Raw genomic sequence first — 21,899 nt, forward strand, 5'->3', positions numbered from 1 at the left:
TTGGACACTCTTTCATGCCTTTCCCAGGGGTGTGGGAGGACTCGGAGCTGCGTCACCTTCCAGTCCCTGCCAATAAAGGCCTGATTTGATATGGAAACTGTGCATACCATTATATTCTGATTTGATATTTAAAACAAGCTTTGGCAGACAGCGGACTCCTTTTGATGCATTTATCTGATTTCTCTCTGCCTTTTTATCCCGAAATATTCACAGGGAATATGTGGTAGCACGGTTTTGTTACGCACACTGAATCCATGTAACTTCCAGCTCCTTTTTTTTCTTTCTAGAATTTGGTAAGTATATGAGCATATATTAAAAAAAAAAAAAAAAAAAAAGGCAAATGCCAAGACTGCAAATTGGGAAAAATTCCACCACATGCTACAGAGAGAGAACTCCTAGAGCTCTAATCTTGGATATTTGATCTTCCTCATCTTCACCATGGCTGCTTTTGCTGCTCTTCCTATTCCAACCCCACGTCTCCAATTCCCCTTCCCTCCAGGCCAGGCCAAGCTCCCCTGTCTCCTCTCCCACCTGGATTCCAGATTCCTGCTGCAGCTGAGGAGCTGATGGGGAGAGCCCTGCCCTGGGAAAGGCTTTTGCAGGAATATTGGAGCGTTTGGAAAGGAAATGAGGGCAGAATTTTAATTGCAGCTAATGAGGAGGCTCATCACGACTCAGGGTGTTCCTGCTTCCCACACTCACCACGATTCCACGGAGAGCACAGCAAATCCCCAATACTGAGGATCCTGCAGGAAATGGGGACCCTGCTGCTGATTCTGGATCAATATTCCTGGGGAGGGATGAGGGGAGGAGAGTCCAACCCCCAGGCCAGTGACACCAAGGGACAGCAGAGGGACAGCCAGCCCTGGCAGGGGGAATTCCAGCACTGCAGCAGGGCCAGGTCAGCTGCTGGAGCTGCTTGGCAGCAGAAAAAGGAAAAATCGAGGGCAAAAAGAGGCGGCCAACAGAATGGAAAGAGAAAATCAACAGAAAAATGGGAGCAAGCAAGAGTCAGGAGACTCTCCTCCCTGGAGAGGGACCGGGCAGGGGAAGCTCCTCCAGCCCAGAGAAAAGCAGAATTGTCCCCTCAGAAAGAACATTTCTGCCTCTCCTGATTGCTCCTCCAAGGGTAACCGACCTAATTCAATTAAATTTTCATTTCTAATGAACTCTGGTTATGAAACCACCAGCACCAAGGGATGATTGTGAGCAAACACATTCTCCCACTCGCAGGGAACGCTCCGAGCGAGCCAGAAAACTTTGTCCTCAATGAATCAATAAAAAAAGTCACTCAGAAATAAGCAAGTCTTTCACTGAGTTTTGGAGAATTTGTTTTCATGCAAAATGGAAATGAGCTGGTGGTGGCCACAGAGCTCTGCAGAGCTTCCACGTTCTGAAGAATGGGTTCATTTTTATATCACTCAGAGTTGTTATTTGAATTGCCATCCCCGCCCCATCACTCAAAATGAATTTTCTCCAAAGAACACTGAATTTTTGTATATTTTATGAACTCAGTGTGCAGCAGAACCCACCATGTGATCCCAAGGAAGATAAAAAGTGTCATTTAAGAGAATGAAGATTACAAACGGTTTCAATTAAAGCCACACAAACCCCTGGATCCTGTTTTCCACATTTCAATATTTGTCCACCATGAGCACACAAACAGCCCTCCAAAGAGCTGTGCCCTCAGCAATTTTCCCTTTCCTTAATCCTGGAGTAGCCAGCCTGCTCTCCCGGGATATTAAGAGGATCTCCTAAGGACAATCCACCTTCACATTGATTCCATCTCCCAGATCTGTCAAATTGGCTGCCTGGGGACACAGGGGAGCCAAGGAGCAGGAGCACAAGGCGAGGTTTCATTTCAGCACCACTGCCAGCAAGGGGGGAGCACAGATGGGGAGGGCAGAGGCTGCTGCTGGCTGAGGCTGTGCTGCCTGAGAGGGCGATGCAAAGTGACAGGGCAAGGGCAGATCATTGCTTGGGTAACATCAGCAGCCACACACACCCCCCGAGCTGGCAAGGGACAGGGTCCAGACTCCAAATCACACTGATGGAGCAGGAAATATCATCCAGACAGCGAGGGGGGAGGGAGGAGCAGCCTCAGACTGGAGACTGGGAGACACTGGGAACAATATTTGCTCCAAGGGACTGCTGGGCAGCAAATGTGCAAATCTAATTAAGGCCTTCTCAGCTTCTCTTTAGTGGTTTTTTTTTTTCTTCTTTCTTTCTGTTTTTTTTGCTCCCTTTTTATCATCTGGACCACCACAGTTATAGATCGCAGTTAATTGGGGTTTCAGGTATTTCCTGCTAATTGCTGAGTCGTAATTAATGCTGAGCAGAGGGAGGTCAGCTGTGGGCTGGTGCTGGGCAGGACGTGACAAGAGAACCCCACAGTGAGTCCCAAGGCAGCCCAGCCCTGCCCCACTCAGCCCCACAGGCCCAGGAGAGCACAGCTGGGCACGGGAGGAATCGTGTGCAGTGGGGAGAACCCCAGCCTTGCCCTTTGTTCTGGGGCCAGCACAAACCCAAGGGGAATTCAGAAAGGATGGGTGACCTCCAGAAAACAGTGAATTTTCACATGGCCAGATTGGGATGGGACAAAGGGAACGGCCTCAAACTGAAAGAAGGGAGATTTGGGTTGGATACTGGGCAGGGATTGTTCCCTGGCAGGGTGGGCAGGCCCTGGCACAGGTGCCCAGAGCAGCTGGGGCTGCCCCTGGATCCCTGGAGTGCCCAAGGGCAGGCTGGATGGGGCTGGGGCAGCCTGGGATGGTGGGAGGTGTCCCTGCCATGGCAGGGTGGGATGAGCTGATTTTTAAGGTGCCTCCAACCCAAACCATCCTGGGATTTCTATGATTTCAAAAGAAGCATTTTTGGGGATCAACTGTTCAAGTCTCCTCCTGCCCCTGCCCTTATTTTTGTGCCGAATTCCTTTCCAGCCCAGTTTGCCCTCATTTCTCACCCTCGCTTTTCCAGCACGGACCCTGGCACACGAGCAGGAGCTGCCCAGGTGCCCCAGCTCCAGCACAGGAACCCTCCTGCCACCAGCACGAGCTGGCAGCCGAGCTCAGCCCCTGCCACGAGTTGTGGCCAGAACTTTTAATTCCAAATCCTTCAGGTTGACATTTTGAGAGGTAACACGACAATTGCTGGTGCAAAATCAATTACTGATTATCAATATAGCACTTAGCAATGTATAATTAGTATGTAAGGGATATATTTAGCTGTAGATTACACCAATAATAAAGGCTACATGAGCAATGGCTGTATAATTACATTTTATGAATACAGGAAACCTGTGAGAAATGCTCCCAGATTTAATTGACATTTAACAAGATAACTACAGCAAGTTAATTAGAAATTATATGCTAAAAATATGAATTAACTTTTAAATAATATTTAAGCTTGCTGCACTGTAACTGTAGTAGCTGGGTTTATGCCACCAAAACACCTAAATGAAATAGTCCTTTCAAATACCATCTCTAATTCATTTCCCACAAACCAAAGCCTGTATTATCAGCTACTCATTCTGAATCCTTTTTGCTATACAGAGCCCGAGTTGATCAGCTTAGTGAAAGGCTTATTTTTATGGTCCTTTCATACTTCCTAAAAATGAGATTTCTCTTACGTTTCTTTCAGCAGCCCAGAGAAAAGATTCCAGTTCAGCTGTGCCTTCAGCTTTGAACCCAGAACAAAAATGCAAAGTAAGGCACTGACAAGCTTTTAGACTCCCTGCAAGGTGATACATCAGGGATTCTGACAGTGCTAATACAGCCAGAAATTTGGAGAATAAAGCAGCCCTGAGCTGGCTCTGCTGTGCCTGGGTTCAATCACAAAGGAAATGGAAGAGCAGGCCCTCAGCACAGCTCCGTTATTTTTAGATCCAGGTAGGGCAGCGTGAAGAGGGTGGGAATGGAGCCCAAAATCCACTTTGCTGCAGGTGCTGGGGCAGCGTGGGGCCAGAGCACAGCCTCAGGTCCCCCTGTGCCTTTCCCGGGGCCGGAGCCCCCGGCAGCCCGGGGTCAGAGCCCTGGGAAGGCCCTGGGAGCTGCCCAGCCCCTCTCCAGCACTTCTGAAGGCTCTGAGGGTGGATCACTGTGACCACATCCTCAGAGCCACACGTCCTTCCCGGGGGTTCCCCGCTCCTGCCCTGCCCGACTTGGCCTCCCAGCGCTCCCGAGCTGAGCTCAGCTCCTGCTGCTCCTGCCCTGAGCACCGGGGGCTTGGCCTGGAACGTTTTGGACAAGAGATGCAGCAGCCTCTAAACCTGGCCCGGGGCCTGATCCACATCTGATCAGAACTTTGGAAAACTTCTAAAAAGAAAAGGCAAAGCCTTTTATTGTCCCAGAGCTCCCCTGCCCATCCAGGGAGAGCAGAGTGCCCAGAGCTCCTCTGCCAGGGGTTGTGTTTGTCCTGGTTACCATCCCTGCCCAAAGCAAAGCTGGAGGAGACAAACAGGAAGAGCAGCTGAGGAAAAGAGGGGATTTCTGAGAGACTGGAGTCTGGGCAGAGCTGCCTTTGCACCAGTGCCTCCTTCCACATCCCAGGGGGACGCTTAGAGGGATTCTGCTGAAGGAGTTTTTCCTGCCTGAGTGCCAGCCGCTAGAAACAGATAAATAACAAAGAAATAAAGTGATGGGAACAGCTTTTCCTGCAGTGGATTCCACAGCCCAGCAGCTCACCCTGGCTCCCACTGACCCCCCTTGCCCATTCCTGCAGTTGTGTCTCCAGCCAGACTTTGGGAATGCCGCTGCCAGGGAGGGCAGAGCTGTGATTTGGAATTCCCTTGCACGCCCCAGGGCTGGGAGGATCCCTCACTGCTCCTCCCCAAACCCTCCCTCAGGAGCTGTGATGGATTCTCTCAGGACTATGGGCTTTTCTCCTAAGAGCCAGGAGGAAGCTTTGGATGTTTTGCTGAGCTTCTCTGTAAAACATATCTTAAAGAAGATAAAGTAGGTGTTTATATGAGTTCCTCTTCTGTAGAAAAAATATTTAAAGAAGATAAAGTGTATGATTATATGGGTTCCCCTTTTCACTTTTAGTTGGTCAGTAGATTAGTCAAGATTGATTTTTCTGCATGAGAGGGAGAGGCCTAAGGTTAAAAGATAAAAGGGTAGATTCCTTTTAAAATGTAATTTAGATTTTTCTGGTATTAGCTCCAGTATCATGACAAAATCACTTCCATTTTCCCGGAGCACCTGAGCCCCACTGTGCAGCTGCAGGGAAGCAGGAGAGGTCTCCTCTGGCAAATGGAACAGCTGAGGACCTGCAGGACCTGCCCTGAGGGGTCCCTGGGCCCCCGAGCCTGGCCCTCCAAACCTCTGCCTACGAGGGACATCAGTGGCAAAAGTTCTGCTGGATTTATTTCCTTTTGCTGCCGTCAGTGCACGCTTAGAACTGAAGTTTTCAGAGCTCCTGTCTAAAATGTTGGCCTGTGGGTGAAGCCTGGGCTTTTCGGGTGGATTTTGGGAAAAGGCTCTTCCCCCAGAGGTGCTGGCACTGCCCAGGCTCCCCAGGGCATGGGCACGGCCCGAGGCTGCCGGAGCTCCAGGGGCGCCCAGGGTGGGATTTTGGGGTGTCTGTGCAGGGCAGGGGCTGGGCTCTGATCCCTGTGGGCCCTTCCCAGCTCAGGACATTCCATAATTCCATGATCAGGACTCTCTCCCCAGTCCCTGCTGTTATAAACTGTGCAAAGCTCAGAGTTACAGAGAGACCCCAGATTTGAGCTGCTGTTGTTAACAACAAATTAGGGGTGGAAGAGGCTGCTGATGTGAAACTCCCACCACGTGCAGGGTCAGGGCTCAGCTTTAGTCTGAGCTCAGCTGGAGGACTCTCACCCACCTCTCCTCATGCCTGCTCTTGCTGGAGATCAGGAGATCAGAGCAAACAGGGCTCGTGTACCTGGAGCCCTCCTTTTGTTGGGAAAGGCATCTCTGTACGACATGTCACAGTGGGCTGGCTGAGTGACTGGATTATTCACCAAGAATAATTGAGCTGATACGTTTCAGCATTTTTCTTTGAATAAATTATTTGCAAATAAACATTTTCATTATTCGACCATCTCTGATGTTCCATTAGCATTCAGTGAATTATTTATTCAGCAGCTTTTCCCATCAATCACTGAATAAATTATTCGCAAATAAATTATTCTACCAGCTTTTGCTTTAAAGATGTCCCTTTGAGAACAATAGCTTCCCAGAATAGCAAACAGGCAAAGGGAGCAATTTAAAAGGCCTGATCCTCATCTGGGTTGTCTTGGTGCAAATCTGGAGGATTATCATGGAAATTCCTGGCCTTTTTCCACATTTCCCTGTCTGTGAGTCAGATTGTGGTGCCACAGTGCTGCTCTCTGCCAAAGGCAGCACTGAGAGGCTCTGCCCATATCCTGAGAGCAGCTTCATTCCCAGCTCAGAGGAGCGGGATTTGAGTGATCTCCACTCAAAGCCGGGGCTCAGGTCCCACAGGTGTCCCGGGAGAGGGGAGCTGGCACCGCCCCAGCCCCTGCTCCTCCTGCCCCCAGCCCCCTCCCCACACCTTGGCTGCAGAATAAATCCAAATCTCCTCCTGCACTGAGCCAGCCTAGGAATTGTTTGTGCCTGGGCCAAGGAGGATGAAAGCCTGTTAGAACTAAATGAAGGCTCCACTGGTGCCAATTTTGAGGCATAATTGAGGTGCAGCACAGGGGAATTCGCTGGACTCCTCCGTCCTCCTGACCAGGAAGAGCTGCCTTTGCTCAATGGCACAAGAAGTGCCCCTCATTAAAGCAGCCACCGTTATCAGAGCACGCCAGGATTTATCACCTCCCCCAGCTGGTGGGGCCCTCCAGAGAGGGGCAGAGAGGACCGGGGGGCGCAGGGGACACAGGGCTCAGTGTCAAAGCTCCTGATCCCCACGTGGCATCGGCCCTGGAGGCTGTGCCAGAGCTCTCGTGGCACCAGCCCTACCTGGTGCTATCACTGCAATAAATAATTGCTAATTTGCACGAAATGAACAAGTGAGACACAAAGTAATTGTATGAGGGGGGACAACCCAACAATAACATTAAGATCTGTAATTGACTTAATACCAGACGCTCTTCCCCCGGTGAAGCTCTCCTCATCCTCGGAGTAATTGTGTAATGACATTTATGGGGAATAGACTTGTGACATTATAAATGACACTTATGTCAGGATTGTCAGGCTGTGACAGGCTCAGAGACAGCTCCAGTGAGAAATTAATCACTTCTGAGGCTTGAAAGTTGCTCATTTATCGCTGCCAAATAACATCTTGCAAAAACAAGCTCTCGCAATGAGATGCAAGCTCCCAGCCACCTCTCCCTCCAAGATGTGTTTTCTCCCTGTGGGAATCCTTCCTGGAGAGCCTGCAGGAATGGGGCCCTCACTGGGCATGGTCAGCCTGCTCCAGGAACACAGATATTGTCATCGTCTCCATTTCCCCTCCTCTCAACATCACAGCACCTCCTAGCAGCTCTTTATGGAGCACAGCTGCGTCAATCTGCACAGATCTCCAGCTCTGAGTTCCACATTGCTGGGGCTGCGGGTCGTGAAAGGGTTAAATTATTTACTGGGGAGAAAAGGACGTTTTGAAATGCACTGTACATAATGAATATCACAAAAAACAGAACAGAAAACCTTCTCCAGATCAGTGTAGGGGCTATTATTAGACTATCAAACTGTCATTTTTCAAAGCATTTCAATTGTCACCATTTTTTCTAATGGCTTCTAAAGCATTATCTAATGCCTGGGCCAAAAAAACTCCAGAGGATCAAAGCATGTTGAAAAGCAGCAGTCAGGCTGCATGACAAATAAGTGTTTGCAGGCTAAACTCTTCCCATCCATTTGCCTTCCAAAATATTTGTGAACTTCTAACCAAGATTACTTCATTTGTGTTCTGTTTTTTTTTTTTTTTTTTCCAAAAGATTCAGATGTCCTCAGGATTTTGCTTTCTCTTTTTCCTGGTGTGGGAACATTTAAGGGAAAGGATGACCCAGCTGAGGTCCTGCTGCAGTTTTGGTGCGGCTGCCGCGGCCCTGCGGGGCGAACTGGGAGAGGTGGAGAGCTCCAAAAGCAAACCTGGAATGTGGCTGAGGACGGAGCAGCTGCAGGGCAGAGGAGCAGAAAGCAGAATCTGTGGGAGGGTCCTGCAGAGCTCTGCACACCCAGACCCTTCGTGTTCCCGTGTCAGAAATGTCTGGGTGTGTCTGCAACCCCCGGGACCGCTGAGCTGCTGGGGGCTCCTCCCCAGGACACAGCAGGGACATTCCTGGGCTCTCCCTCCTGCTGCTCCTCTCCCAGACCCCTTGTTCTGGATTTCCACGGGAAATCCACCAGGAATTCCTGCCATGGCTTCGGGGTCGGTGTCCCCTCCTTGGCCTTTGCTCCCCACTGCTGTCCCCAGCGTCCCACCCCAGCAGGGGCTGCAGTCCCTGGCCCAAAGCCCCAGGGTGAGGCTGCTCAAGGAACATTTGTCATCTCCAGCCCCAGTGACAATGGAATTTCCCAACTGCTTCAGTTTAACCGAGTGAGACGGCAGCACCTAATTCCACGGCCTAATTAAATTACATTATTTTCCAGGTGGAGGTTTATGAGCAGAGGTGAAGAGTAATGATATGAGCAAGGCACGGACAGGTTAGAGCCGGGACTTCTGTCCAGGTGGCAAAGTGAGTGATTCTATTCCCATCTTTCTGAAATGTCACTGTGTGCCCGTGTTTAATCTGGGGCTGGTTTATGCACAGACAAGAGCAAACAGGAGCTGCTCAGAGGGAAAACAGCCCAGGCTGCAGAAAGGAGGAAAAATCTGGATTTTCTCAAACCCACCACTTCCCACGGACAAAACCACTGCTTTAAACCCAACATTATTGCTCTGGATGGCTCGGGGAGTTATCGAGCAGTGCTAAAGAATTGATGGGAAGAGGATTCCCAAGGCTGCTCCCTCTGCCTGTATCCATGAGCTGCCTCTGATGGGAATAGAGCCCAAATTCTCTGCCTGCCACCCACCTCCACAAAGCCACTCTGCAAACTCAGCCAGTTTTTGCTGAAGTTTTCCTCAGTGAACAAGTGGTTGGGACCCAGCTCTGCATTACGGGTGTTCAGAGGCAAAAAAAAAAATTATATAGATTGCAGGCTTAGAGATTTTTCTGAAATCGTAAACAAAAAGGGGAGAAATGCAAGAAGTGGATGTATAAGTTTATGGCCTGTGAAATTGAATTGCCTTTTGCAGGTCCTTGCCTTTGGATGGACAGGGAGGGGGTTTGGCACACTGGGGGAGATGGGATAAAGGCTCCCAGCACAAGGGGAAGGGCTTGTGCTGCCTGATCGGGGCTGCACACGCCCCAGGAGCTCAGCCAGCCTGCACTCCAGAGCCAGCCCTCCTTTATTTGGTCTCCAGAGAAGGGAATCCCAGATTGGTTTGTGTTGGAAGGGACCCCAGAGCTGATCCCATCCCACCCCTGCCAAGGGCAGGGACCCTCCCTGTCCCAGGCTGCTCAGAGCTCCGGGAAGTTTCAGGAATTGGAATTCCAGCAGGAACGTGCCAGCAGCACAGAGACATAAATACAGGATGGCAAGGAGCAAAAATCCATGTCCTAAATCACCAGAGAGGCAGGGAAAACAGGGCAGGGGAAGGAAAAACCTTGAAGTGATTGGAAAGCGTTTCATTATCCCTCCAGCACCGCTCAATCCCAGCTCCCTTTCCTTCATGGGAATTGTTCTCTGCATTGGCGTGTCAGGGAATCTGTCTGACGTGGAGGCATCTGGATTTTGCAGGAGAAAACCAACGGGATTTGATGAGCTGGGGCTAGGGATAGAGCAAGAGAGACAGCAGCCAAGTTTTATCACCCAACGGGTTTTTCAGAAGTTGCAGCAAGTTCCACATCCTGCCCTATTCCAGTCAGGGCCGGGGTCCCAGTTCATCCCCTCAGCCCAGCCCAGGCCATGGCCCTTCCCAGCCTGTGGAGTGATGTCAGTGAAGGGATGGTGAATCTGCTCTCCTCCCTCAGGAATTTACTCCAGAGCTCTGATCTTCTTTAAGTGTCTCTTACTCCCAAGTTATTTTTTCCTCACCTCACCATTCAGACAGGACGTTTCACAGCATCTTTTTTCATGGCATTGAAAGAGATTTAAAACCCACCTGTCTGCCTCTCAATTCACCCTTTGGACCTGGCAGAGGACTGAAGAGCTGCTCAAGAGCAGGGATTTTGCCATCAACTTCAGGAGACAGCAGAGCCAAGCTCAGCCTGAGTTTCTAAACTGCTCCAGGAGAGTAAAGCCAGAGCCAAGCTGTAAAAATCCTGAGGGGTAAAAGACAGAGCCCTGCAGTTCTGTGTGAGATCACCAGTCAGTCCCTCAGGGGAGGAGGCTCTCAGCAGCCCTGGATCGGGTGTGTTTGCTCTGTGCCCTGGGGCCCGCCGGGCTCTGGAGCGCTGCACTCCAATAAATAGATTTGGGTGGTGCAGAAACTTCCCTGCATTGACTGGAGACCAAACTGCAGGAGACAGCAGTGAACTTCTGGGAATCCTGCAATCTCATGTGGGCAATCAATGGTTTTGTTCATCAATTCCAGCACGCTAATGGGAGCTGAGGAGGGGAGCAGGGAAGAACCGAGGCTTGCTCACCCCTGAGAAGTTTGGAGGGGTAACTGGAAGAGAATTTCTGAGCAGGGGCAGGTGGGGAAGGGCTTGTATTTAAAATGGGATCTAAACCAGAACATAACCATGGCCACAGCAGAGAGGCCACGAGCATCCCAGAAATGCAGCTGGAATATAAAAAGCATTTTTAATGTAGAAAAGCATTTTTAATGTAAGAAAGCCCACGCTTCCCTTTGACTGCAGAGGGCCCATGACAAAGGCAGGAATGTGAGGATGCAGATGGGCACTGGGGGAAGGACAAAGGCAGCTGAGCAGAGCTCTCCCGATTCTCATGCAAAGCCCCTGCACTTTCCAGCCCTTGGAAATTCAATACGTTTAAGATCCTGGCTGGAGTTCTTAAGTGCTGAGAAAGGCAAAGGAGCAATCAGGGTGAGTGGGATTGGCTTTCAGCAGGAGAGAGGAGGGATGGGCTGCAGGGATGGGGGTGCTGGGGGGGCTGGACCCCCCCGTCCCCACAGATTTCACCCAAATATTCACTGAGGACAAGACCCAGAGGGAAATGAACTCGGTGCTCCCGGGGCAGGATGTTCATTCCTGTTCAGATTTGCAGCTGGAATTCTCAGATGTGCGAGAGCTGCCGGCACCCAAAGCGTAGCAGGAACTGAGTTAATTCATTTATGTGTTTTTAAACTTGTAGCAATAATAATCATTAGCATCACAGAGCACTGTAAGTGCTAACAATAATCAGAATAATAACTATTACTGCCAGCAGTTACCATGATTATTACTATTATTACTTCCTACAGTATTAGGGATCAATTCAGCTGGGAGACAAATGAGCACCAGGCTGGGGAGGGAAGTGGGAAGGCTGAAGACAAAAAGGGAATGCTGGAATAAACAATCCTATTCCCTTCCTTTTTGGCAACACATGATAGAAGATATCCAGCTGTCCTAGCTCCGAGGAGGGGCATTAATGGATCACCTACCACCCTTGAAAAGCTTACAAAAATCTGCTTATATTTTTTAATCATCCCGCATTTTAGACCTTTAAAATACAAATATGGATTTCAAACATATCAGGGGAACAAATTAACTCAGAAAAATGGCCGTACTTTCCAAGGTTGCACCTGCCATGAAATTGCTCCAAGTTTGCATTTTCCCCGAGTCTCTGGTGTGTCATTAGAGCAGATTGATCGCCCTCCTCTCCCAGCAACTCCCCCATTAGAGGGTTATTGTATGGAAATTAATGGCAGGCCTGAAACATTTCTTTTGCAGCTGCAGTAGTAGAAGTCAGTTTTGATTAAGCACTGGAAGCCGGGCAGACTGGGGTGATCTCTTTGCTTTAGTTCCCTCTTTTATTATCACTGGTGTCAAGTTTTGTTACTTTAGCCATTCCCCTGGTACTCCCACTGCCTCCTTGGGTAATAATAGGGGTAATTTTTTTTATGTGCACATCTATTTATTTTAAATATGTACAGGCTGATCCTCGGTGGTGTAAAATCCCTTTCCACCAGCCTTGCCACAGCCCTAGGAATCATTCCTGCTCATTCCAGGGCAGGGCAGCAGGGCTGGAGATGGAAGGCAGCAGTGTGGCTGTGTCCCTGCTCAGCCCTGGCACCGGCAGGGCAGGGCAGCTTGGGCACTGGGACGGGGGCACGGAGCAAACTGGGGCTGGGCTCCAAACTGGGGGGGCTGTTCCCCTCCCTGCAGGGACAGAAGTGCCAGGGTGACTTCCAACAGCAGAAGAGAGGAGAGGACCCACACCAGGAAGGGACTGGAGGTGTTTGGGTGCCAGCCAGGGGCTGGAACCTCTGAGGGGCAAATGAACCCGGAGCAGGGGCTGTGGGCACAGCAAAGGGGCTGGGGCTGGGGCTGGGGCTGGGGCTGGGGCCAGGACATTCAGACAGCCCAGAGCCACAAAAGCTGCAGGGCAGCAGCCAGGGGCTCGAGGTGGCACTGCTTTGGTGGCTCTGCACGCTCAGCTCATCCCCTCTCTGCCCAGGTTCCTCAGTGGTGGTTGTAGATCTGGGATTTCCTTAAACCAGAGCAGCAGAGCAAGGCCCTTCCCAGCTCCCCTCCCCACCACGGCCTTCCCCGGGCTAATTCAGAAAAGAGAGAGAGCTCTTTTCCCTTCAAAGCACAATCTGAAACGCAATCCCAGCACTGCACCTCCGTTTTTGGGATGTGGCCATCATGTGGCTCCTTCCAGCAAAGAGCCACCCCAGGCAGGGCTTTCCAGGCCTTCCTGATAAAACTTCTACATTTAATGACAAAGTACTGTGCTGCAGCTCCCCATTTATCTTATTAAATGGTCCCAGAGCAGCTCTGAAAAATGTATTTAGCACAAAGATATCTATTAATTAATAAGCACATTAGTCAGCAATCAATACTGGGTTGATGATATTGTTTAAATTATGCATGGATAATAAGGATCAGGTTCTGCCTCCCTCATCTGTTTTAAGGCATATATTGAAAATGAGTAGTGCAGAACGGCTTTGCATTTTAAAAGGTTTGATTAAAATTATTTTTAAATAGACTAATCCTATGAACATATTAGATTGCATAAAATTAGCCCTGAGCACAGTCGGTTTATCACCTCAGTCTCTTCACAGCCCATTGATTCGGCAGACACTGGGAGCAGCGTGTTCCTTTCACTGCGTTTGTGTTTTATTGTGGGGGCATTGTTGTGTTTGAGAAGCCTGAGCAGGGCTCTCCTGGCAGCTCTTTTCTCCCGGCTGCACAAAGGGTGCAGCTGATTCTCAGGCCTATCCCCCAGTGCCTCTGGTACTTCCTGGGGGCACAGAAGAGATCTCACAACAAACACCCCCAGGACGTCCTGGCCCAGTCCCACAGCACACTCCTGGCTCTTTCTCTGGTTGTCCAAATTTGCCTCGAAAGCAGCGCTGTCAGAAATGGGAATAATTTAATAAAAGTGAAGAAATTCAATGGAATTATCCTGGCATTTGCTTTGCTGCCACTGCTGTGGTTTAATAGAGCTGAAATTCTCAGCCTGGACATTCTCAAAGTGGATTCAAATTATTTGTTTTACATTCAGAGTCTGTATGTGTAGGGATAAAGTTAATATATTACAATATTTAATGTACTAATATTTACACTAATATGTTTAAGTGATATTATATTAATTTCAGTCATTTACACAAGCAGTTTCACCTGGATAGTTTTAAGTAAATTGGCTGAAGCTCATTTACCTGAGTGTACACAAGCCCCAGTGCCAAGAGATTTGCTTTTAAATCATCCCTCTGAACATCCCCTGTCCTCCCTCCCTGCACAGGCAGCTGAGGGAGCCTGTCCAGCTCTGGGTGCTTCCACATCTGGCCAGGTTTCCTGCAGCTCCCTGGGGTGGGGCTGTGGGTTTGGCTCTGCCTGACCCCAAAATGCAAAGCCAAAGCCAGCCTGTGGCACGAGGAGTCCCACAGAGCCACGGGAATTAAGGAATAAATGGATTTGCCCAGCCACACTGCGTGGCTGGGTTGCTGAGGAATCCAGGTGGGAATTTTCTCTCAGTGATTTAACCACTGGGTTTGAGTGGCTGGAGAGGAAGCCCAGCTGGGATTGCTCAGGATCATGGATCTGATCCAAAGAGCAGCCCGGACACCCCAGGACACGAGGATGGACAGCAGCCCAGGAGCCCCGGCACACTGTGAGCTGAGCACAGCCTGGATTTACCTCAGCACCTCTGAAAGCTCCGGACAAAACCTTTCTGGAGGTCACAGAGCCACAGAGGATGCTCCAACGCCTGCAATACAAACAAAACACTGAGAGCTGGGTCTCCAAATTAGCTTCAGGGTCTCTGTGCGTTGCTTCCTTAATGATGTGAAACAGAATAGCCTCGCTGTAATAAAGATGAATTACTTTTTAACAAAATAATAAAACTCCAGTAAACACTCAAGGTTTATCACTTAATTTGTCCCCAGAGCTCAGACAGGAGAAAAGCTACGTGGTTTTTAATACTGTCAGTGATTAGGTTCCTGTGACCCCTGCCAGCAGCAGGGGTTCTGTCCTGGTCCCTGGACAGCCAGAGCAGGCCACAGCTTCCCCCCCATCAGAGCTCTGCTAATTCTGAACTTCTGCCTAAATGAAAAATCCTCCCAGGGACTTGCAGCAGGCCCCTGGCAGCACTTTGGCAGAGGGCTGCATAATGAAGTTTTCATTATTACATAAAGATATTTTAGGAATGTCATAGCCTATAAATCCATTCTTCTGCAGCACACCAGCACAATATTTTGTTTATTCCTCATCCACTGATCCCACCCTGCCTGCAGCTCCCCAGTCCCTGGTCTTTGGCTACCTTGCCAGCACTTGGGAGTTGCCACAGAGATAAATTCCAGTCTCTCTCCCTGGGGTGGATGGGGAGGGCAGGGCTCACATCCCAAGGAAATGCTGATGTGGCTCATCAGGAATTCTGGAAAAGGGGGATTGTCAGGAGGAAGTGAAGTCCAGCTGATTGGTGCCACGCTGGCTCTTAGGCAAAGGCACCAAGCAAAGCCAAGGCAGATCTGCAGAAGTTTCCCTGCACCTAAAGCTCACTGAGAAACATCAATAGACACCAGCAGGGAACTTGGAGCCTCCTAAAAACACCAGAAAGGAAATTATGACTTGAGCAAAGACAGGCTTGCTCACCTGTCAGCAAATTCTGTTTATTCTCAGACTTTGAAAGCAAACTGCAAACCCTATCAGCACTGGAATTGATTGAAAAGAATTTTCCCTTTGCAGTGTAAAGGAAATAGGAAAGTTCCGTGTGGCAGCACGAATGGTGTCTGTAATGGCTTGCTAAGATCCTGCTAATTAAAAAAATAATCTCATTTGAAGATAGTTAATGGATTCAGCATTTCTACAAAGTATTAGGAAGGCAACATTATCTGAACTTGGGGCGTGGGTGATTACTGGGCAATTAGTTGTGATTCAATTCACTGAAGAAAAATGCACCAAGGAACAACCACCGGCAACAAAATAAATGTCCTGGAATTGTGCTACCAACTGCTTTGATTTTGTCTTAAGTTCGGGATTTTGATGCCACCTCGATGCTTTAATTGCAGCCCTGATTGCACATCGCTGGGCGTGATTTATCCTATTCAGGCTTTTCTCCCTTTCCCTGAGACAGCCTCAGTGAATCCCTCCAGATCCAGGAGTTGTCCCTGTTCAAACCAGGGATTCTGCCAGCTCAGAGAACACCCTACAGCATGGGAGTGAAAGCATCTGGGATCCTGCACGATGAGGAGGGAGCACCCTTTGCCAGATTCAGTTGTTGCCTTCAGCACCACCAGCAAAGGGTTCTGAGGGCAAACTGCTGTGCCAAGGACAGCCAGGGTGGGCCCGGGTGGCAGAGGTGGCACAGTGTAATCTGGCAGCTTGGGAGAAGCCAGGGATGCCCCAAATCCCACCCTCACGCTGGGGTTTCAGAGCTGCTGATGTGAAAATCGGATTTTTCCACTTAGAGAACAGAGAACTCCCAGAATGGTGTCCATTCCTGGGGACAGATGTGCTGGGTAGGGCAGAACCAGGGGCAACCAAACGGAACAAGAAGCTTCCCCTGATGCCTCTTGCTGGACAATTCCTGGAGAGCACTCCCTCTGGAATTAGCTCACAGTTCTGCTGTCTCCCAGCTGATCCCATTTCTCTCTGTTCTAAGCCATTTTTAACCTCCCTTCCTCAGCACAGATGAAGTTGTGAGTTTGCACAGCTGGATTTCGGTGGCAATGCTGAGTTCCATCAGGTTTCCAGAAAAGGAATCTGCGTTCCTATGAAAATATCCCCGAATTTCAGCGCAGGGTTCCCACGATAAAGCTCCAGAACACCTCGGGGCGAGTCAGGACCAAAGGAAAGCAGCAGGCAGATAAGGATCGGCACTCGGATCCTGCTTTCCCTTCCTTCAAATAAACAAATCCGTGAATATGAGCGGAAGGAGCGAGGCTCGGGGAGCTCCTGGCGCTCCACTAGGGGTCTGTCTCCGCTCAGCATCCCCGGAGCCGGGCTGGGGAAGCCTCCTCGCCCCGGTTTGGGAGATCCAAGCTCCCATCCCCGCTGGTCCGTGTCACCTGGCAGGCTCCGAACGCCCCGGCTGCGTTTCCCTATCAGCAGCATCTCCGGGATAAAGTTCAAGCCCCGCTCGGCTCCCAGATGTGCCGGGTGGGTTCTCGGGCACCTCGGGGTGGGTGGCCGGGCCGGGCCCGGGGCTGCTCTTGGAAGTTCTTCTATTTATGGAAATCATCGCCTTTCATTTCGCTTAATTAAAGCGCCCGGAGCGATCGGGCTCCCGGTTCCAGGAGATGAAAGGGCTTTGGAAGGCACACGGGGGCCAAAGGAGGAAGCCTGAATCTGAACCGGGTGTTTAGTGGGAGATTCAGATCCAGGCAGAGATTCAGCACCATCCCAGCGAAATCCTGAACTCTGATTCCCACTGCGGAGTTTAACCTGCACAAAATAACACAGCCCGGAATTATTTCTGTTTCCACTACTGGCCCAAACCATAATGATTCATTTAAAAAACCCAGATATAAATGACAGTGCAAACTATGCTCCACTTTCCTGATTTATCCAGTTCTAAACTAATTCAAATATTCACCTGAAATGCACGTTTTTCATTTCACAGAAAAATTGTGAGATAAAATTCTCCTGGCATCACAGAAGTGCTCCTCAGAGCAGTAAAAACATACAAAGATTGAGCAGATCAATCCCACTGCTGCTCTGCTAAATGGGCTTACAGGAGATCCACTTGTGGAAGGGATATTTGGGGGTTTGTGGGTTCCATCAGAACCTTGGTACGGTCAGACTCCATTCCGTGCCATGATCTGTTCTGGCATCAGGAACAGTCTGATCTCATCCTCAGCGTGGCAAACCCAGACCCAGCATCAGCAGGCACTGCACTTGTGCCAGTGGAGTGTGGTGGAAAAATGGCAAAGAGCAGCTCTGGAGATGATTCCCAATTTGTGTCTTCCAGGTGGCACCAGAAATACCCAACTGTGGTCTCTGGACAGTGCAGGTGAAGAGCTCACTGCTGTTCAATTCCCTTTGGGCCCCACAGGGTGCTCCCCAATGACCCCTTCAGCAGCAGGAGCTGCTTTTTAGCCCACCAAGTTGTACAAGCCCTCCCATTTGTCACTGGGACATTGCCAGTGTCTCTCTGCTCACACTGATGTCACTCCAGGTCTGTTACACCACCAGCAATGGATTGGATCTAAAATAAAATCCATATAAACCTACAGGAGTTGACTCAGCCCTGTAAATTGCATTTCAAAAGGAGCCAACTGCTCTTGGCAGAAGCAGAAGTCACCCTCTGTGAGGGGCTCAGCAGCACAGACAGCACCAGGAGGTTTCTACACTCTCTGTTATCAGCCAGTGACTGACTTCCCCCAGGGTTCCCTGGAAAACACCACACGAAAATATCCCGTGGTTCCAGCTGGCCAGCAAGGTACTGGAGCAGGGAAATGAATCTGCTGAGCTAATGAAGCTTAGGTCAGGACTGGGCAAACACTGCAGGAAAGGATCTGCAAACATTTGTTCAAGTGAAGGCTTGGAATGGGCTCCAGTGGCCCCCACGAGTCCCAGCGTCTCCCAAACCTCTCCTGGAGCCCCTGCAGAAACGGGCTGGTGTTGCAAAGAGTATCCAGACAAAGCACCACAAAAACACAGGCAAATACATGCTCAGGGCTGAGCAGTTGCACAAATATTTCCCCTGATGAGTAATGGCACCCATGGCTCTCGTGCTGTTTGTGAACTGGGAGTCACCTGCCTGCAAGTCCAGAATGCACCAAAGAGCACGGAATGGGGAAAAGCACTGGGCTGTGACAGAGGTGTTCTGGCAGGATTTGTTAATATTTCCACTAACATTCAACCCAACATCTTTCACCTGGTTAGAAATCCACTGAAATATCTCTGGGAGCTGCTCCTGGCATCGTCCCCTTTACCCAAAAGCCTCCGAAGCCCTCGCTGCAGGAACCTGTGCAGCCCAGGGCCCTTGCAAACACCTGTCAGTAACTCCCTGATTATCCCAGCCCCAACAAGGGTTAGGGTTAGGGTTAGGGTTAGGCCAACGTTCCTCCAGCAAGTGAACCTGAGCACAGGAGGCCCCACACTGCTGTGACACCCAAGTGGGGCCGCTGCTCCTGTCTGAGCAGCCCGGGGCTCTCGGAGCAGGGCAGGGCAGAGGTGAGCTGAGGCTGTCACCAGGGATGGCACTCCTGTGGGAGGGGAGCCTGAGGCCCACCATGGCTGAGGTCGGAAGGAGATGCTCTCCTCACTGGGGAAGGGTTTCTGCAGGGCTCTGGCAATTGCCCACCCCAAATCAAGCTCCTACTGGCTCAGCCGAGCTCAGGAAAGCTGACTCTGCGCCAGGATCCTCTGACAAGCTGGATCTTGAAGGCTCAGAAAACAACGCCCTGACAACTTTTGTATTTGCATAAACATTATTTAATCAGTTCTGTGCCATCTCATTTCTACGGGAGGCTGTGCCCAGACAATTTCCAAAAATGAGTTTAAATGCATGTAATTCTGGTGGGAATAGCTTTCCCTGTGCCACTTCCTGGAGGCGAAATGTGCTGGAGGAGAGGCCAGGCAGGGACAAGGAGCACAAATGTCCCTGTGCTGGCTCAGACACCTCTGCTCTGGGCTGCCAGCTCAGCCCACACAGTCCAGGCAGTTTAGCAAAGACTCTGGTGGTGGTGGGTGCTCTTCCAGCAGCTGCCACTCCAGAATCTTGAGGCTAATAACTCCTTTCTAAGACATTGAAAGGATGTGTTGTGAGTTGTGCTGATCACAGCTCTGAGAAAGAAAATAACCCCTGTGCTTTCTCCAGGGCTCCTGCTGAACGTGTTTCCAGAACGTTCCTCACATCCGACCTGTGACATGTCTTTCCTTGAAAGAACAGATCTTCCTGGATTCCTTTGACTTGGTCTTTGGAATGGGAAAGCTTGCTCAGAGGAACTCCAAGCCTTTGAAGATAATGCATGCATTGGTCAACAACTGTAATAATGCAGCTAAAATTACAGTGTGCTCCAAGCACTGAACATTAAAGACTCTGCATTTTATAAAACTAATAAATCAAGCATGGTAAGGGCTCAGCTGCTGGCTGAGTGCAGATAATGGAGCAGCTCCCCATCCCTGAGTGGCAGCAGGGTTATGCACTTGGAGTCACGGTGCCTCCCAAAGGCACGGGCTCAGCAGTGGATTTGGCAACGCCTGCTTGGGCTGTTCCAGGTTCAGAGACTCTCAGGGAGCTGTTTAGCACCAGAGGCCGACCCAGAGTGGCCTCTTCTCCCGTTCTGTCTCTCTCTCTCTCTTCTTTCTATCTCTAAACCGTTTTGTTGCTACCGACAGGAGCCATTTCTTCTGAAGTGGTGCATTGCTGGTGATACGTTCTGAAAAACAAACCCTGTCTCGAAAAACAAACCATTTTTTGCTCTCAAACACAAAATCAGAGGGCTTTCTCTGACTTCAGCTGAGTTAGCAAATAGTTCTTCAAGGACTCACCAGCTGAAGGGTAACAGCCAGGCTTCTAAGGACAGGAAGTCGACGTTCACATTTTCCTGGTGCTCTGTTCTCATGAGAATTCAGGAGCTGCCTCCTCCCACCAGCCTGAAAAGCACCACAAGTTAGGGCCAGTTTTTAGCTTTTCCCTTTGCCATAATCATAATCTTGTACCTATAAGATTTAGGGAGATGTGGGTTTTTTTTCTTGAACAGAGGACGAGCCCGTTGTCCCAGGTCAGTGCAGCTGCTGATGTAGGTCCTACAGAACAAGAGATCTGCCCTGGTTTGTGTTTCTTGCAGGACTCAACAGCACGTTTGTGACTTCCTCATGCTTCTAACATGGAGAAAAGAGTAAAAAATAAAATTACACGACTTTGTATCTTGTTCTCTTGGACATTTTTTCCACTGTCTTGCAGTGGAATCGCTCTCAGGTTCCATTTGGGCATCACAGGTAACAGTTGGTCAGTGCATTGAGTTCAGCTGTTTGGAGTAGCCCCAGTTCCTCAGCTCAACATCCCAGGAAAATGCCTGGGAAAGTGACAAACAGCGCCAGGACTGTCCCTGCAGCTCGGCTCCGGCTGCATCCCCCATCCTGTGCATCTTCCCGGCGTTGTGGATCCACTTAGCTGACAGCCCAAACTGGAAACAAAGGGGATGGGGAATGGAAATTTACTTCCATTTTAGCTGCGACTGGGTTTTATGTGGAAAATGCACCCCACCCTCCCTATCTGAGGATCAGCAGCAGCGAACTCCCAGCGCTGTTGCTCAAGGGGAGATCTCCACTGTCAGGTTGATTTGCGATGCGTTTGAGTTGACAGAGAGCCTGGGGCAAGGGAGGAGGTGGGTTTGCAAAGGAAGGAAGGAAGGAGATTAAACTCCATCAAAATGTGTGGTTACCTGTGCTAGGGAAGGGGAGAGGCAGTGGGGGAGGGTGGAAAGGCAGAATACCTGGGAAAACTGCATTGCCAAATAGGGAAATGGGGAAAAGACAGATTTTACACAAGATCCCCGGCTTTCCGTGCGCTTCTCGAACAAAGCCGCGTCAGGGCACTTTCCTCCAAATCACTCAAGCACCTTAAGGGAAGCTTCCCCGAGAACAGAGTCAGGAGGCACCAGAGATCCCGATTTTAAACAGCAGTGAGCACCCCAGGCAGGGAAAGGAGTGTGTCCCAGTGCCCGGATACTCTAAAAATGGGCAGCTCCGTCTGAGGTTCTGGAAATTTGGATTGTTCAGCACCCGACAATAAGATTCCAGGTGATTGCAATGCTGTCCTCACATCTGGAAATAGGTGACACTGTGCATGTTGGAGACACACAGATATTCCTTGCTCTGAGGAAAAACTGGCAGTTACCACTGAGGGAACTTTGTGGCTCTTTCTGGTTGAAGAAGCATCTAAAAATAAAACCTTGAATGACACTGAAATGGCAAATAAAAAAAAAAAAAATCCCCAACAGTATTTTTTTTAGTGCTGTGCCTGCAGAAAAGTGCAGGAGATGATCTCAGGGCAGAAAAATTACAGCTCCTCCTTCATGGCCACACACTCGAGTATCCCTGAATTTGGCTTATCAGACTCGATCTGTGACTGAACGAAATCAAAAGCAGCTTAAGTGTTTCCATCAGGTGGTTGAAATGCAAACTCCGCAGAGCTCTGCCTTCCCTCTTTTCATTCAAGCATTTTTTCAGACCTGGCAACCATCACCCCCTCAGACAGTGGCACAGGACCCCAAAAAGGATTGTGAAGCTGCTGGTTCCTCTTCCTGCTGCTGCGACGTCCCTCCTCTCAGTGGGAGCAGATCACGGCTGGGTGTTCAGTGGGATTTGATTTTCA

The 21,899-nt window shown here is 49.9% G+C and overlaps 1 long non-coding RNA gene across 1 annotated transcript; it reads right to left on the minus strand.

Annotated features, from left to right (window-relative positions):
* Positions 1-19,032: 19,032 nt before the first annotated feature.
* LOC128818813 (uncharacterized) lies at positions 19,033-21,129 on the minus strand. The gene is made up of 3 exons (XR_008440558.1): positions 20,243-21,129; positions 20,072-20,176; positions 19,033-19,533 (listed from the first exon to the last, which is right to left on the minus strand). It is a non-coding gene; the product is annotated as an uncharacterized LOC128818813 (long non-coding RNA).
* Positions 21,130-21,899: the final 770 nt, after the last annotated feature.

Source organism: Vidua macroura, chromosome 24, assembly GCF_024509145.1.
Source record: "Vidua macroura isolate BioBank_ID:100142 chromosome 24, ASM2450914v1, whole genome shotgun sequence".
Classification (NCBI taxonomy): domain Eukaryota; kingdom Metazoa; phylum Chordata; class Aves; order Passeriformes; family Viduidae; genus Vidua; species Vidua macroura.